Here is a 16266-nt window from a genome sequence, read left to right as displayed (position 1 = left end):
CAGGGTGACATCCTTTCATACTGTCTCCAGCTGGTACCATGGACTGGATGTCTCACTGAGGACCTGCATTTCAAATAGTTTTTTTTTTTTAATTGTACAAGAAGAGATTAGATAAAACAGCATCTCAAAGTCCGAGTATATTTCTTTGCCAAGGGGTCATTTTAATGAAACCCTCTTTCATTCTGATCTTTGTTCAGCAACAGAAGCATCCTTTTCTATTGTCTTCCATTCCTTCCCAATCCTGAAAGAAAAGAAATATTATTTGTAGCTTGCTATCTGTATTTGAATTTTTAGCAATTTTATATTTAGATACCTTTGAAAAATGTACAGGACTAATTTGGTCATTAAGTCTTGTGGCATATTCAATAATAAAATGAAATGAGAATAAAAGTCATATAAATGCCTTCCTTTGCATATTGCTTTGAATTCTTGAGTACACAACGCTCAGATATTAACTCTACAGTAATCAAATGACTTTGTACCAAATGTCTCTGAAATGCACTGTAGGCCACCAGGTAAGATGTTACCTTCTCTAAGGATCCTTGTGTGTAAAATGGGATCAAAATGCCTGAGCCCCCAGGGCCAGAATCAGAATTTGGCACTGCTGTCTGTACATAGTATCCAGTGCATGAATATTTGACAAGTGGCAGCACAGTGCTGGTGTCTGTCATCTAAGAATACAGTTTGCCCGTATGTCACACTGTCCCTGAACAGGGCATATCCTCCCTGAAAGGGGACCCAGCCAAAAGTCTTTGTGCCTGAGACTCTGAGGTCCTAGGCTCAGTTCCCAGCACCACCATAAGACAGAGCTGAGCAGTGCTCTGGTAAATAAAAATAAGAGACTAGAAGTCAGATGTTTGGGAAGCAGTCATGTCTGCCACCGTGAGATGACACTGTGCCTCCAGGATTTCATGTCTCCCCTTTAAGGTGGTTTAGGTTCATGTTATCCTCTGCCTTATACTTCATCCTAAACAGCAATAGCCAAGAAGGGCCTAGTGGGGGCTCACCTGCTAGAGTGCATGTTACATTTGTAAGGCCGCAGGGTCTAGTCCCTGGTTCCCATTTGCAGGGGGGGAAGTTTCACTAGTGGTGAAACAGTGCTGCAGGTGCCTCCCCTCCCCCTCTCTCTTATCCCCCAATTCCCTCTCAGTTTCTCTGTCTCTCTTTTTTATTTTTAAAATATTTTATTTATTTATTTATTAATAAGAAAGATAGGAGGAGAGAGAGAGAAGCAGGCATCACTCTGGCACATATGCTGCCGGGGATTGAACTTAGGACCTCATGCTGGAGAGTCTGATGCTTCATCCACTGTGCCACCTCCCGGACTAGTTTCTCTCTCTATCCTAAATGAGAAGAAAAAAAAAAGTATTTTTAAAGGAAAAAATTTAAAATGCATATATACATATATTCCCATTCAAATTAAAAACCTCTCTCAGGCTGTAAAACACAAGGCCCCAGGTTCTACCCCCAGCACCACATAAACTGCAGCTGAGTAGTCTTCTGACATCTCTCTCACTTGGATAGTGAGCTGTTTTGCCATGTGTGTGACCCAGGTTCGAGCCTGCCCTCCCCCTTCGGTTCTCTCGTTCTCTCCCTCTCCCTCTGACCCCCTCTGTAAATAAATAAATATAAGGATTTTTATAAATCTGCACAGCCCTAGAATCAAATTGTGTCCAACTCAGACAGGTAAGCCCCCCACACTGGCTATCACAAGCTGACTTAGCGCTTTCCAAGTTTTCCTCAGTGTCTGTTTCTTGGGAAACTCCCAACTAGTTGCAATTTTATGAACCTTTTATTTATTTTATTTTATTTATTTATTTATTGGATAGAGACAGTCAGAAATTGAGAGGGAAGGGAAGGATAGAGAGAGTGAGAGACAGAGAGACACCTGCAGCCCTGCTTTACCACTTACGAAGCTTTCCCCCTGCAGGTCAGGGCTGGGGGCTTGAACCTGGGTCCTCACTCATTGTAATGTATGTTCACCCAGGTGCGCCACCACCTGGCCCCTATGAACCTTTTTCTCAATCCATCCTCGTGCTCACCCACCCACCTAGTCCTCATCTGAAAACAGATGAGGAAGCTAAGGTAATAAGCAGCCAAGTCCCTCACCTGAGGCTGAGGGGTAGAGTCAGCATCCCTCTTTCCCACCCAGCACCCCATGCTGTCCCCAACCTTGCAGGGACATTGTTTTGGCTAATGTGGCCCAAACCCCTGGGATCCTGAAAGCTCCACTGAGGCCCGGGTGGGAAGAACCTGCTATTTGAAAGCCAGGGAGGCGGAGGCAAAATGAAAGGGTTAAGCCTGTCAAGTTGTGTTCCCACCAAACACCTCTTCCTAAATGCAAAATCCCAACAGGGTGGTGTTTGCTATAAAAGCCCTGAGAGTGATTTGTGAAGTCTTGAAGCCGGTAATCTCGTCAGCATAATGGGATTATATTTCAAATCACTGCGGCCTGTTCATTACCCATTTAAACTCCTCTGACAGAGGAAAACTTACATAAAACGTGCGTGCGCGGCCCTCACTGACTTCCCTACTCTCCTTCCTGATTAGACAAACAGATGTTGAGGTCTGGAATGAAAAAATAATGTGCCCATTTATTCATTTTTCTGACAAGTCACAATAGATTTTTAACTGCCAATGAGTGACCTCCCCAAGGTGCGGCGGCTGGAAGGGAGCTGCCAGGCAGCCAGTGGTCATTTCCGCCCAGGCAGGCCCCCACCTTCGCCCCCGGGGCTGCGCCAGCCTCAGCCTCTGCTTGCTGTCCATGGCCAGGGTAACTGGGATGGAGCCACCGCCTGAGGCGCATAGTCCCAGGTTATAATCCATGTCCTTGTCCAGACTAGGGACACCTTTGATCTCACCACACCTCTGTTTCTCCATCTGTACAATGGAGACGATGAGAGGGCTGACTTTTCAAAATTTCTTTATTGGGGAATTAATGTCTTACAGTCGACAGTAAATACAGTAGTTTGTATATGCAAAACATTTCCCAGTTTTCCGCATAACAATACAACCCCCACTAGGTCCTCTGCCATCCTGTTCCAGGACCTGAACTCTCCCCCCAACCACCCCAGAGCCTTTTACTTTGGTGCAGTACACCAACTCCAGTCCAAGTTCTGCTTAGTGCTTTCTCTTCTGATCTTGTTTTTCAACTTCTGCTTATGAGTGAGATCATCCCATATTCATCCTTATGTTTCTTATTTCACTTAATGTGATTCCTTCAAGTTCCATCCAAGATGGGCTGAAAACGGTGAAATCACCATTTTTTATAGCTGAGTAGTATTCAACTTGCTCAACCATTCATCTGTTGTTGGACACCTGGGTTTCTTCCAGATTTTTGGCTATTACAAATTGTGCTGCTGTTGTTTTCGCCGGGCTGGCTTCACGGGCGGGTAACAGACAACCAGGCTGAGCTGTACGCAGTATCTTTTTATTCATGCAGGACGCAGCACAATCTAAACCGAGCTAAACTAAAACTAAAAGTAACTATGCTGTCCTTATATATACTTTCCAAGTAGGGTGTGAACAGGATGTGACGTAGAGAGGGTGGAGAGAAAAGTGAGTGATGAAAATCAGGGTGTGACAAGGAGAGGGGGCGGAGCAGGCGAGAATTCTACCACTGAACCACCAGTGCCCTGGAGGGAGGGTGGTGCTTGTTAACAGTGGTTATGTAAATAGAATACAGTGTTAAACAGGGGGGATTAAACCAAATGAAACAGAAGGGGTTTTTAAAAGCAGAATTAGAAGCATACCAACATGCTGCTGTGAACATAGGTATACACAAGTCTTTTTGGATGGGTGTGTTGGGTTCCTTAGGATCTATCCCCAGGAGAGGAATTGCAGGGTCATAGGGTAGGTCCATTTCTAGCCTTCTCAGAGTTCTCCAGACTGTTCTCCACAGAGGTTGGACCAATTGACATTCCCACCAGCAGTTCAGGAGGGTTCTTGTGTCCCCACAACCTCTCCAGCATTTGTTGCTGTTACCTTTTCTGATGTATGACATTCTCACAGGAGTGAAGTGATAATCTCATTGTTGTCTTTATTTGCATTTCTCTGACAATCAAAGACTTGGAGCATTTTTTTTTTTTCATATGTTTCTCGGCCTTTTGGATCTCTTCTGTGGTGAATATTCTGTTCATGTGAGAGGGCTAATTTTTGAGGGCTCATTGGCACAACTAGGACACCCCCAGTTCCCTCTCCATTTTGAAGGGGTATCTGTCCCCAGTCAGCACCCCGGGTTATGACTGCAGGGAGTCACCCACCCAGTACGGAGCAGTCCTCCAATCTTGGCCTCAGGTTCTGTTCTGTGACATTGCCTGGAGCTGGGACGGGGTGGGGAGGGCCAGCTAAGAGGGGACTCAGCTCTACCTGTTCCTCTTTCCTAGGATCTTACTCTTGCCCCTTTGAATCAGGGTCTTTGACCCTTCCCTGCCCCACTGTCCCACCCTCCAACTCACCCTGTTGGGCAAGGCAGCCACCAGTTAGAGAGAACCCTAAGACAGTGAACAAAAAAGGACAGCCAGAGGTCGGGTGGTAGTGCAGCGAGTTAAGTGCACTTGGCACTAAGAGCAAGGACTGGCATAAGGATCCCAGTTTGAGCCCTTGACTCCCCACCAGCAGGGGGGTCGCTCTCTTGATTTCTCCCTGTTCTATCCAACAACAATGGCTGCAGAATGGGGAAAAATGGGCTCCAGGAGCAGGGGTGTAGGCACGGGGCCCTAGCTTTGTCTTGGGGTCAAGAATGCTGAGAGCTGGGAGTGGTCTCCAGTGGGCCAGGGGGCAGGCAGGGCTGAGCAGCAGGAACCAGCTAGGGAGGGGGCAGCTGGGTGGGTGGTTGTCCAAACAGCATGAAGATGATAGTAAAGAGGGGACTTGAGTGGGTGGTGGGAATGGTGTGCAGACACCTGTCACAGGGAGATGAGAAACTATATCCATGTGCCAACAAATGTTCTGTGAACCATTAGTTCCCCTTCCCCCATGAAATGATTTTTTTTTTTTTAATGAAAACACTCAGCTGAGTCTGCAGAAGGCCTAAGAGTCAGCCTCCCGGCTGTGTGACGCCAGACCCCTTACTCAGCCTCTCTGAAAATTTGCTCAGCTAAAAAGCTGGCCCCAAATCCCACTTTCTCCAGGGAGTCAGTCGCATGAGAAGTAAACAAGACCTGGTACTCACTAACTGCCAGAAAGGCACGCCTACTCGGTCAGTCACACTCACTGGGACACTTTGGCCAAGACCACAGGGCCAAGGACTTTGGGGGACACCCAGCTCCCCCCCCCGGAAGCCTCAGCACCCGTGTGCTCAGCTGCAGGCAGAGTCTGCATCTTCATGGAGTTACTCCATGAATATATACGAGGCACCGGGAGGCTAATTCTTTTCAAAGTGATAAAAATCTGTCTGAATTACACCCTTCCTGCCCCCAGCTTCCTGAGAGCTAAAAATATTTTAATGTCATATTTCCATGTAAATTTTAGTTTAGAATTTAATATCCTTTTAATATACATTAAAAATTTTAGCATTCTTCAAGTCCTTGACTCTTTTAAAGGCTTAGCTGATGTGTATAGGAGAAAGGACTGGAGAAGGTTGTAAATTGAGGAAGGGGGAGTTCTAAAAGCAATGTTACCCCACCCCAATTCACTGTACCTACCTCACCTTACAAATTACAATCCCTGTGCCAGGCAAAATAGCTCACCTGGATAGTATGCTGCTTGCTGTGTGCATGACCCAGGACTAAGCCCAGGCCACTGTCTCACTGAAAGGAGCTTTGGTGCTGGTGTCTATCTGTCTGTCTATCTATTTATCTACCTATCTATCATCTGTAATCTATCTATCTATCTAAAAAAATTACATCTCTTGGCTGGGGAATCACTGAGCCCAAACCTGGAGTCCTAGGGAAGTGTTGAAAGTTTCAGTTCCCTTCCTGGAAAGCATGGCTGTGGCTGGCAGCCTTGTGATATGTTGGGAGTGGAGTGCAGGGGGGCCCAGGGTCCAAGCGCACAGCTCTGCAGTCAGACAACCCAGATCAGACCCTTGCTCTGCCATTTGGTTCTGCTGGTGGTAGGCCAAAGGGGTGGGAGTACATGGGAGGTGGGGAGTTGTGGGAGGAGGAGAGTATCAAAAATGGCAGGGAGGGGTCTGTGAATTGTCTGTGAAAAGAAGTAGGCCAGGGCTTCGTGCCCTGTCCAGACTCAGGCCTAGATCTGAGATCCTCCTGGGGCATTTGACCCACCTCATACTCTGGGCCCAGGGCTGTGCTGACTTGGGTCTCATCCTCTGCCTTGAGTGACTACATCAGGGCCCCTTAGCACATCCCATCTTTCTGCAGATCCATCTCTGAAATGGGAACAGAGATCATCAAACCTCCCTTTGGGGGTTGCCAAGAGGACCCAGCACGGCAGGAGCCATCATGAGTTGCCGTGTGTAGCGCAAGACCCTGCCAGCTGGCTGTCTAAGCACACATCAACCAGAATATGAAATTTACAGTGTGGAGACATGAGATCTGAGATGGACGGCTCTGCTGTCTGATCACTTTCAGAGAATGATGGGAAGTATCAATTGACAGAGATGAGCCACACACGATGTAGGCTCCAACCAGGGTCTGCAGGCTGGTTAACTAGATTTCTAGGGTGTCTACGTCCTGGTGAAAAAAGGGCGTGGATGTGAGGAGTGTGGAATCCTGGGATCCAGGTAAGGACCCACCTGCACCTGCCCAGAAGCAGCCCAAGGAATCCTTCCAAGGAGGCCACTATCTGGTGAGATCTATTTCTCAGTGGAGTGTGAGTTCCTGACTTGGGGGGAATGTAAACATTCAGAATTTGCTTTGGTAATCAGATGGCTATGCCTAATGTAGCCGGACCTGTGGAGCAGAAGTGGACGCATCCTTGCCAACAAGCCCAACCCTGTGTGAACACGAGAGGGTTCCTTGACCTCTCTTTGAGCTCAGGTGACCTCCGGGAGGTGGGGAGGTGGGGAGGGTGGGAAGGGCTGAAAGGAAGCCTTGGGTTTGAGGGGCTGTGTCCCTGCCCTGTCCTGTATCCCAGGGGGCTGAGGGACCCTCCAGGCCAGGACCTCAATGTCTTCAGACCCCATAAAGCAAGCTCTCAGCTGGAAGCCGCCCCCCCAACTTCCCACAACCTGTAAAAGGGCCTGGGCAGGGCTCCTTAGCCTCTGAGGGGCCTAGCCTCAAAACACCACACGCATATCCCAGATCAGGCTGTGGGTCAGCCTGGCAGTGGTCAGCTGTCCACCCCAATGTCACTGCCCATAAGTGGGGATGCCTGTGCTACTGTGATTGGTATCCCCTCTAGACCCCCAGGGCTGCAGTAGGGGCTCCCTTTACTGGAGCAGAAGAAAGGGGCAGGGGATGGGGAAAACTAAGAAACTCTTTAGCAGTCACTTTGTACCAGCTCAGTGGGCTAAATATGCTTTGTTTTTTCCTTCTTAAAGTCACTGAGTCCATGTTTTCTTCCATGTATTTTATGATTTCAGATCTAATTCATTTTGAGTTGATTTTTTTTTGCACAGTGTTATACATTGATCTAGAGTAATCTAATCTATTTTATTTCTTCATGTCTCTCCTTCCTTCCTCCATTCTTTCCTTCCCTCCTCCCTCCCTTCCTTCCCTCTTTCTTTCCCTTCTCCCCTCCTCTCTCTTTTGCACATGATCTATAGAGATACGCTTGAGGATCCAACACCAATGACAAAGGGAAGAGCAAAAAATAAAACAAATGTGTCTGCATCACATCAAAAATCTTTTTTTAATATTTTGTTTATTATCAGATAGAGACAAACAGAAATTGAGAAGGGGTGGGGAGATAGAAAGGGAGAGAGACAGAAAAACACCTGCAGCCCTGCTTTACCACTCGTGAAGATTTCCCCCTGGGTTGAACCTGGGTGCTTGCACATTGTGATGTAACCACGTAACCAGGTGTGCCACCACCTGGGCCCCCCCCCCCCCCATAAAAAATCTTCTATACAGTGAAAAAAAATGTAAAATAAAAATGTAAAAAAAATCACTGAGCAGGAACCAGCAACACCAATGCACAATTAAAAGGCCTGAGAGATGACTTCCAGAGGCAGGGCTACAGAGCAGCAGCAGCTGTGTTTCTCTCCTCTCCTCTCCTCTCCTCTCCTCTCCTCTCCTCTCCTCTCCTCTCCTCTCCTCTCCTCTCCTCTCCTCTCCCGGATCAACTAGGAATACCAAAGGAAATCATCTGGGACCGCAACAAGACAGGACTAGAATGACTTCAGGAACACACCAAATCGCCGGTGAGTGCGAACACGTGTGGCTCGTGGACAGAGAGGAGCCTAGGAAGAGATTAAGTGGCTGGTTACAGTCCGGCAGTTTACCAGTTGAGACACCACCTCCAATCTGTTTCTCCAAAAAAAAGGATGGCTGAAAAGAGGAGAGGACTCCCCTAAGACTCACCAAATGCAACTCCATTGCCACTGTCCTCAGAAGCTGCAGCAGCGTTGGGGGGGGGCGGGGCTGTGCTGACACCAAGGGACAGAGAACTAACCAGGAAACTCAGGAGAAGGTCTGAAAATGATGAGTCACTACTCAAGGAAATTGAAAAAGCCACAAAGAAGTGGAAAGAGATTCCATGTTCATGGGTTGGAAGAATTCACATCATCAAAATGAATATACCACACAGAGCCATCTACAAATTTAATGCTATCCCCATCAAGAGCCCAACCACATTTTTTAGAAGAATAGAACAAATGCTACAAATGTTTATCCGGAACCAGAAAAGACCTGGAATTGCCAAAACAATCTTGAGAAGAAAGAACAGAACTGGAAGCATCACACTCCCAGATCTCAGATTGTATTAATAGGGCTATTGTTACCAAAACTGCTTGGAACTAGAACATGAATAGACATACTGACCAGTGGAATAGAATTGAGAGCCCAGAAGTGAGGCCCCACACCTATGGACATCTAATCTTTGACAAAGGTGCCCAGACTATTAAATGGAGAAAGCAGAGTCTCTTCAACAAATGGTGTTGGAAAAAATGGGTTGAAACATGCAGAAGAATGAAACTGAGCCACTATATTTCACCAAATACAAAAGTAAATTCCAAGTGGATCAAGGACTTGGAGGTTAGACCACAAACTATCAGATCCTTAGAGGAAAATATTGGCAGAACTCTTTTCCGCATAAATTTTAAAGACATCTTCAATGAAACAAATCCAATTACAAAGAAGACTAAGGCAAGCATAAACCTATGGACTACATCAAACAAAAAAGCTTCTGCACAGCTAAAGAAACCACTACCCAAACCAAGAGACCCCTCACAGAGTGGGAGAAGATCTCTACATGCCATACATCAGACAAGAGGCTAATAACCAAAATATATAAAGAGCCTGCCAATCTCAACAACAAGAAAACAAATAACCCCATCCAAAAATGGGGAGAGGACATAGACAGAATATTCACCACAAAAGAGATCCAAAAGGCCAATTAGCATATGAAAAAATGCTCCAAGTCTCTGATTGTCAAAGAAGTGCAAATAAAAACAGCAATGAGATATCACTTCACTCCTGCGAGAATGTCATATATCTGAAAAGGTAACAGCAACAAATGCTGGAGAGGTTGTGGGGTCAAAGGAACCCTCCTGCACTGCTGGTGGGAATGTAAGTTGGTTCAACCTTTGTGGAGAACAGTCTGGAGAACTCTCAGAAGGCTAGAAATGGACCTACCTTATGATCCTGCAATTCCTCTCCTGGGGATATATCCTAAGGAACTCAACACACCCATCCAAAAAGATCTGTGTACACATATGTTCTTAGCAGCACAATTCATAATGGCCAAAATCTGGAAGCAACCCAAGTGTCCAACAACAGATGAGAAGCTGAGCAAGTTGTGGTATATATACACAATGGAATACTACTCAGCTATAAAAAGTGGTGATTTCACCATTTTCAGCCGATCTTGGATGGACCTTGAAAAATTCATGTTGAGTGAAATAAGTCAGAAACAGAAGGATGAATATGAGATAATCTCACTCATAAGCAGAAGTTGAAAAACAAGATCAGAAGAGAAAGGACTAAACAGAACTTGGGCTGGAATTGACGTATTACACCAAAGTAAAAGACTCTGGGGTGGGTGGCGGAGCAGGGGGTGGGTGGGGAGAACACAGGTCCAAGAAGGATGACAGAGGACCTAGTGGGGGTTGTATTGTTATGTGGAAAACTGGGGAATGTTATGCATGTACAAACTATTGTATTTACTGTGGAATGTAAAACATTAATTCCCCAATAAAGAATTTTAAAGAAGAAGAAGAAGAAGGAGAAGGAGAAGGAGAAGGAGAAGAAGAGGAAGAAGACGGAGAAGAAGAAGGTCAGAAGAGAAAACACAAGTAGAACCTGAACTGGAATTGGCATACTGCACCAAAGTAAAAGACTCTGGGTGGGTGAAGGGGGTGGAGAATACAGATCCAAAAAGGATGACAGAGGACCTAGTGGGGGTTGTATTGTTATATGGAAAACTTGCAAATGTTATGCATGTACAAACTATTGTATTTACTGTGGAATGTAAAGCATTAATCCCCCAATAAAGAAATTAAAAAAAAATAAAATAAAAGGCCTGAGAGTGAAGGGGATTCTCCCTCACAGAAAGGGGGTTCATGGGACCTGAATCAGTTTCTGATTCCATCCACTTGCCACCACCTATGGAACCTCCTCATTAAGGACATGCAAGGACACTCAAACAGCAGCCTCAGGACAATGGCGTGTTTGTGCACACACTTCTCTGTGTGTGTGTGACCGTGTGTGCACATGAGTTTAATCCATGAGTTATTTTGCTAATTCTGCCCCCTCCAGAGAAGGGGCGCCCACCCTCACACACCTGTGCTCCGGGCACAGCATGGCTGCAGACCGCCTGCTCTCTGAGGGGGCCGGGCGGGTCTCCAGCAGCCCCCACCCCACAGCCGAACAGCTGGCCACCATCTTGGCACACATTGCCCTGTCACATCCGATTTGCAAAGCCTTGTCTGTAGCAGACCCACAGGACTCTCCAGTTGGGGCTTTTTCAGGTCAAGGAGTGTTTTTCCTGAGAAAACACTCCTTTATTTTTTTAAATTTCTTTTACTTCAGAGGAGAAAAGTGTTCCTGTCTTCACACTGCCTTCAGGGCTGACGCACTTACTGTGGGATCTGCCTCTGGACTGTCCTGGGCTCTGGCCTTCAGAGTCCCTGTGAGTTTCTCTCATTGCCCCACTTCCAGATGAAGAAATGGAGGTACAGGTGAATCAAGTCACTTCCCCAAAGCTTCATGACTGCTAAGAACAGAGCTGGGGTTTGGGCAGACCCCCTTTACCCCCATGCACTGGCTTACAACATCCATAGCTTCCCTGCAGGTGCCCTGAGTCAGCCTGACCCTGCTAGCCAGATGCCAGAATCTCCTCCTCCAGGAAGCCTACCCAAGCTGACAAGACACACCTTAGCCCTTCAGGCTCTGACTAGATTTTGTTTTCCAGAGCATGTAGGGAGGGGCCTTCCAGAATTGAGTGACTTTGACCCCCTGAGTCCTTGTCCCAGCCCAAGTGCTTTTTGGCTGTAAGGAGCAGAGGCCTAGGACAGACTTGGACAGAGGGACTCTCCAACAAGTTTTGGTTTTTGGTGCAGCCAGGCATAATGGGAGCCAGACTGGGCACTCTGGGACCAAGACCCTCTCCCCTTGGCTAAAGGCCAGGCCTGTCACCTCTCCTTCTCTGTTTCCTTTGGATCACCTCAAAAGTAGAGCCATCTGTGGTCACAAGACTCAGGACCAGCAAGCCCTCACCACTTGCCCCCCTTTATTTACTTGAGATCTATCTGTTTTGCAGCTCACCTTGATAATGCACCTGCTTTGTCATGCATGTGACCCAGGTTCAAGCCCAGTCCCCACTACACCGGAAGAAGCTTTGGCGTTCTGAGTCTTTCCTTCTTGCCCTCTGTCTCTCTTTTTCTATCTGAAAAAGGAGGTTCAGAACAGTGAAGCCCCAGCAATGACAAAAAGTATATATTTAATTTTTTGAGAGAGGAGACAAGAGAATAAGAGCAAGAGAAAGACTGGAACACTGCTCACACTGGAATATGTGGTGCTAAGGCTTGAACCCAGGACCTCAAGCCTGTAAGTCCTGTGTTCAACCTGAGTTATCTCTTCAATTTAACATTAATCCAGTCATCTTACTGAAATGATTTTTAAGTATGTATTTATTTATCATTATGAGAGAGAACCATAGTATACACCAGTGAATATAGTGTTGGGGATAGAACTAGGGACCTCAGGGGCCAGGCAGTAGCTCAGTGGGTTAAGCGCACATGGCACTAAGTGCAAGAACCAGCTCAATGATCCCGGTTCAAGCCCCGGCTCCCCACCTGCAGGGGAGTCACTTCACAAGCGGTGAAGCAGGTCTGCACGTGTCTATCTTTCTCTCCCCCTCTGTTTCCCATCCTCTCTTGATTTCTCTCTGCCCTATCCAACAACAACAACAGCAATAACAACAACAACAAGGGCAACAAAGAAGGGCAAAAATATCCTCCAGGAGCAGTGGATTCATAGGGCTGGCACCAAGCTCCAGCGATAACCCTGGAGGCAAAAAAAAAAAGAACTGGAGACCTTAAGCATGCAAGTCCTGTGCTCTACTTCTGAGCCCCCCCCCCCATCACTGCTATTCCCCGATAACACTAACTCCCAGAGTGGGGCTGAGGGGCAAGAGGGCTTAGTGTGGGACCAGTAGTCACAGCCCTGACAGCCAAGGAAGGGGTTCCGCATGAGGGGTGTCCTCCCACAGGAAGTGAGGAGGGTGTAAATGGGCAGCTATTCACATTCCTCCCGCACAAGACTGTTTGCCTCTGCTCTGCTCTCTCAGTGCCAGGCACATACTATGTGTTCAATGAGTACTTGTGAATGAGTGTGAAAAGGAACCTCAAGACCAGGGAGAAAGCTCACCTGGAGGTCTCCTGCCTTGCACTGTGCTTGGCTCAGGTTGAAACCCTATCACCATGTAGGAGGAGCTATGGCACTGGAGAAAACTCTGTCCCTGTCATATCTCCCCCTGTCTGTCTGCCTGTCTTTCTGTCTGAATAAAATAGAATTTAGTGGTGGAATCACATATAGATGAGGTCTACTTTCTGGGTCAAAATGCCTCTGATTTTATTAATTAAAACCATTATGTTTTAGATATTCTTTTAATGTTTACCGTAGTCAGCCTACATTGAATAGCACACTCCCTTCACAGACCTTCTCTATGTTTAATAAACAGAGGAGAGGGATCACAAGATTTTTAGGGAGAGAAGAGCACTTCTTAGGAAGATGGATAAGACTGGTGATAGACACCATGTCAGATGTCTAGGGGGAAAAACAAGATGAGGTCTAGACTATGCGTGCACGCGCGCGCGCACACACACACACACACACACACACAAACACGTTCCACAGGCACAGAGCTGTGTTGATCATGCCAATATTTCTAGAACTGGGCTTGCTCAGAACTCAGGTGGCAGCAGTGTTTCGTGCAGTGTAAGAGAGGCCACATCAGGTGGCAGCTAAGAGCATAGTCCCTGCAATCAACTCTGCTACCTGGGAGTTGTGTGATCTCAGGCAAGTCACGTCAAGTCACTTCTCTGATCCTCAGTTACCTCCATACACTTCCTGGTGGGCCACTGGGACCTCTGCATGTTTTTCCAGGCTTCCAGCATCACTCACCCAGACCATACAGCAATGTCTCCTCCCTGACTCCCATCTGTCTGCCACTCCTGGATATGAAAGGATTCAAGATTGTTTGTTTGCCTCTCACTGAGTCCCCAGCACCTGGGCAGGCCTGGCACGACATCAGCCAGTGTGTTAATGAGTGAGTATCCCCACATGAACATGCTGGCTTAGTCTGAGACAGATATGACCTATCCAAGCAGCTCCTTCCCCTGCCCCATCTCCCTCCTACCCCCCACCTCTCTGTCCTACACTGAGGTCTGACTTGAGTCTACTAGAGTGCCAAGTCCCACTCAGCAGACATTTATTCAGTTTTAATAAGTCTATCCTGGGGGCCAGGCAGTGGCACACCTGGTTAAGCTCACACACTACAATGTGCCAGGACCCAGGTTTAAGCCCCTGCAGGAAGAAAGTTTCATGAGTGGTGAAGCAGGGCTGCAGGTGTCTCTCTGTCTGTCTCCCTATCTCCCCCCCTCAATTTCTCTCGTCTCTATCCAATAATAAATAAATAAGTAAATACATAATAAAGAAGTCTATCCTAATGTGAGTTAGCAAAGAAAGATGATTGGACAAATTCACACCGATGTGTATACAACAGCCTCACCACTAGAGGGTCCTCTAGAAGCCCCGAGGCACAGGAGTTCCTTGATTCCACACGTGGTCTGTGTGGCAGGACCGCAGTTTGCTCCTGTTGCACAGATGAGACAAGTGAGGCCCAGAATGCTGTATTCATTCAAAGTCACACAGCCAGGGAGAAGCAGAGCAGGCTCTTCAGAGCAGGTTTTTTATTTACCTCCAGGCCACACAATCTTAACCCCTCACCATTCTTTTTTCTTCTAATTATTTATTGGGTAGCCACAGAGAAATTGAGAGGAAGAGGGAGGTAGAGAGGGAGAGAGGGAGGAGAGGAGAGAAAGAGAGAGAGAGAGAGAGAGAGAGACAGGAGGTGCAGCATTGCTTCACTGCTAGCAAAGTTCTCTCCCTGCAGGTGAGGACTGGGGTCTTAAACCTGGATCCTTGCTTTTTTTTTTTTTTGCCTCCAGAGTTATCTCTTGGGCTCAGTACCTGCAAAATAAATCCACTACTCCTGTGGCCATTTTTTTCAATTTTTTTGTATATAGTACAGAGAGAAATTGAGAGGGGAGAGGGAGATAATGGGAGAGAGAGAGAGAGAGACCTGAAGACCTGCTCCACCGCTTATGAAGCGACGCCTCTGCAGGTGGGGAGCCAAGGGCTCGAAATGGGATCCTTGCGTGGGTCCTTGTGCTTCATACTATGTGAGCTTAACCGGTGCGCCACCACCCGGCTCCTAATCCTTTCTCTTTGTAACATGTGCACTCAACCAGGTGCACTACTAACACCCCTCTCCAGCCCCTCCCCCGTCATTCTTGACTGGGAAGAACCTGCTGTGGAGTCTGGTTTGTAATCCCCGCTCATTCTCACTTTCTGTGACACCAAGTCAGTCAATTTACTTGAGATTCAGTTTCATTATCTATAAAAAGGGGCTAGTAGTCCCTCCTCTGTAAAGTCATTATAATTAAACAAATGAATAGGTGCTATATGTCTGTGGCAAAACCAATTTTGTGCCTGTGTCTGTTTCAGAGGGACAAACATCCTAGAAAATGGCTGCCTTGTGGATCAAGCCCATGGCTGAACCTGAGGTATCCAGGTCTAACACATTGACCAGCATATAACAGTTGTTCAATAAACTTGCACAATGAATGAACCTTCTGATGGTGCTGTAACCATTACAAAACACGAGAGACAGTTTGAACCAAGATCCTTGTGGACAAACAATGGGAAAATGAGATGAAATAGAGCAGTGAGCACAACCCCAGGCACAGCCTAGACACACTTTCTAGCTTCAGGAACTTTGTGAAGACACATGAGCCTTGGCATAGGTCAACCAAGATGACTACCACATGAGTCAAGATGGCAGCCTTGTTATCAGAATGAACTATGCACTAGTCAAGATGGCTGCCACTCCAGTAAGATGAGAACCACACAGCTGCCATGTCTGTACCAAAAAACATGTCTCTCTGCATAACATGAGCTTTTCCACCCTCTGACAATATTCTAAACAGAACAAATCAATTGTTAAACCTTGTCCAGATTCCAAGTAGGGTAAGTCAAAACCCAGAGTGGCCTCAATTCTCAAGCAATAACAAGAAACCAGTTAGCCCATCCCTTCCCCCTTTGAATGCTGGGTAATTGATTTTCCCCTTTGTCTTTTTGTTTTCTTTTAGTAGAACCACCAAGAAGCAGCCACAAAAAATCAGTTAAAGCTTCCAAAGTGCTTCTTTCCTCAGAAATCTTTTATAAAAGGTGAAAGATTTACAGGACCTGAAGAGCAAACCAAGCAGGATAATTGTTTTTGGAATGACCCCAATATTTTCACCCTGGCGACCCTGGCTGGGCATCTTGCCCCATATTTATGATTCCTGGTCCCTTGCGCTCTGCTGGGCGACCTTTCTAAGCCCCTCTGCGAGCCCCTAGTCCCTTATCGGGCCTGTAACTCACCCTGACGTTATCTCTCAGGAGGGTTTTATGCACTTTAATTTAACTCCCCTCATCA

At 46.8% G+C, this 16266-nt stretch overlaps 1 non-coding gene across 1 annotated transcript; it reads right to left on the bottom strand.

Moving 5' to 3' along the window:
- Positions 1 to 15940: 15940 nt before the first annotated feature.
- LOC132541008 (U5 spliceosomal RNA) lies at positions 15941 to 16054 on the bottom strand. Its single transcript, XR_009552203.1, has one exon. It is a non-coding gene; the product is annotated as a U5 spliceosomal RNA (small nuclear RNA).
- Between the last annotated feature and the right edge of the window lie 212 nt (positions 16055 to 16266).

The sequence above is a fragment of the Erinaceus europaeus genome, chromosome 10, assembly GCF_950295315.1.
Source record: "Erinaceus europaeus chromosome 10, mEriEur2.1, whole genome shotgun sequence".
Classification (NCBI taxonomy): domain Eukaryota; kingdom Metazoa; phylum Chordata; class Mammalia; order Eulipotyphla; family Erinaceidae; genus Erinaceus; species Erinaceus europaeus.
The sequence above is the reverse complement of the archived record's forward strand: the minus strand, read 5'-3'. Positions and strand labels throughout refer to the sequence as shown.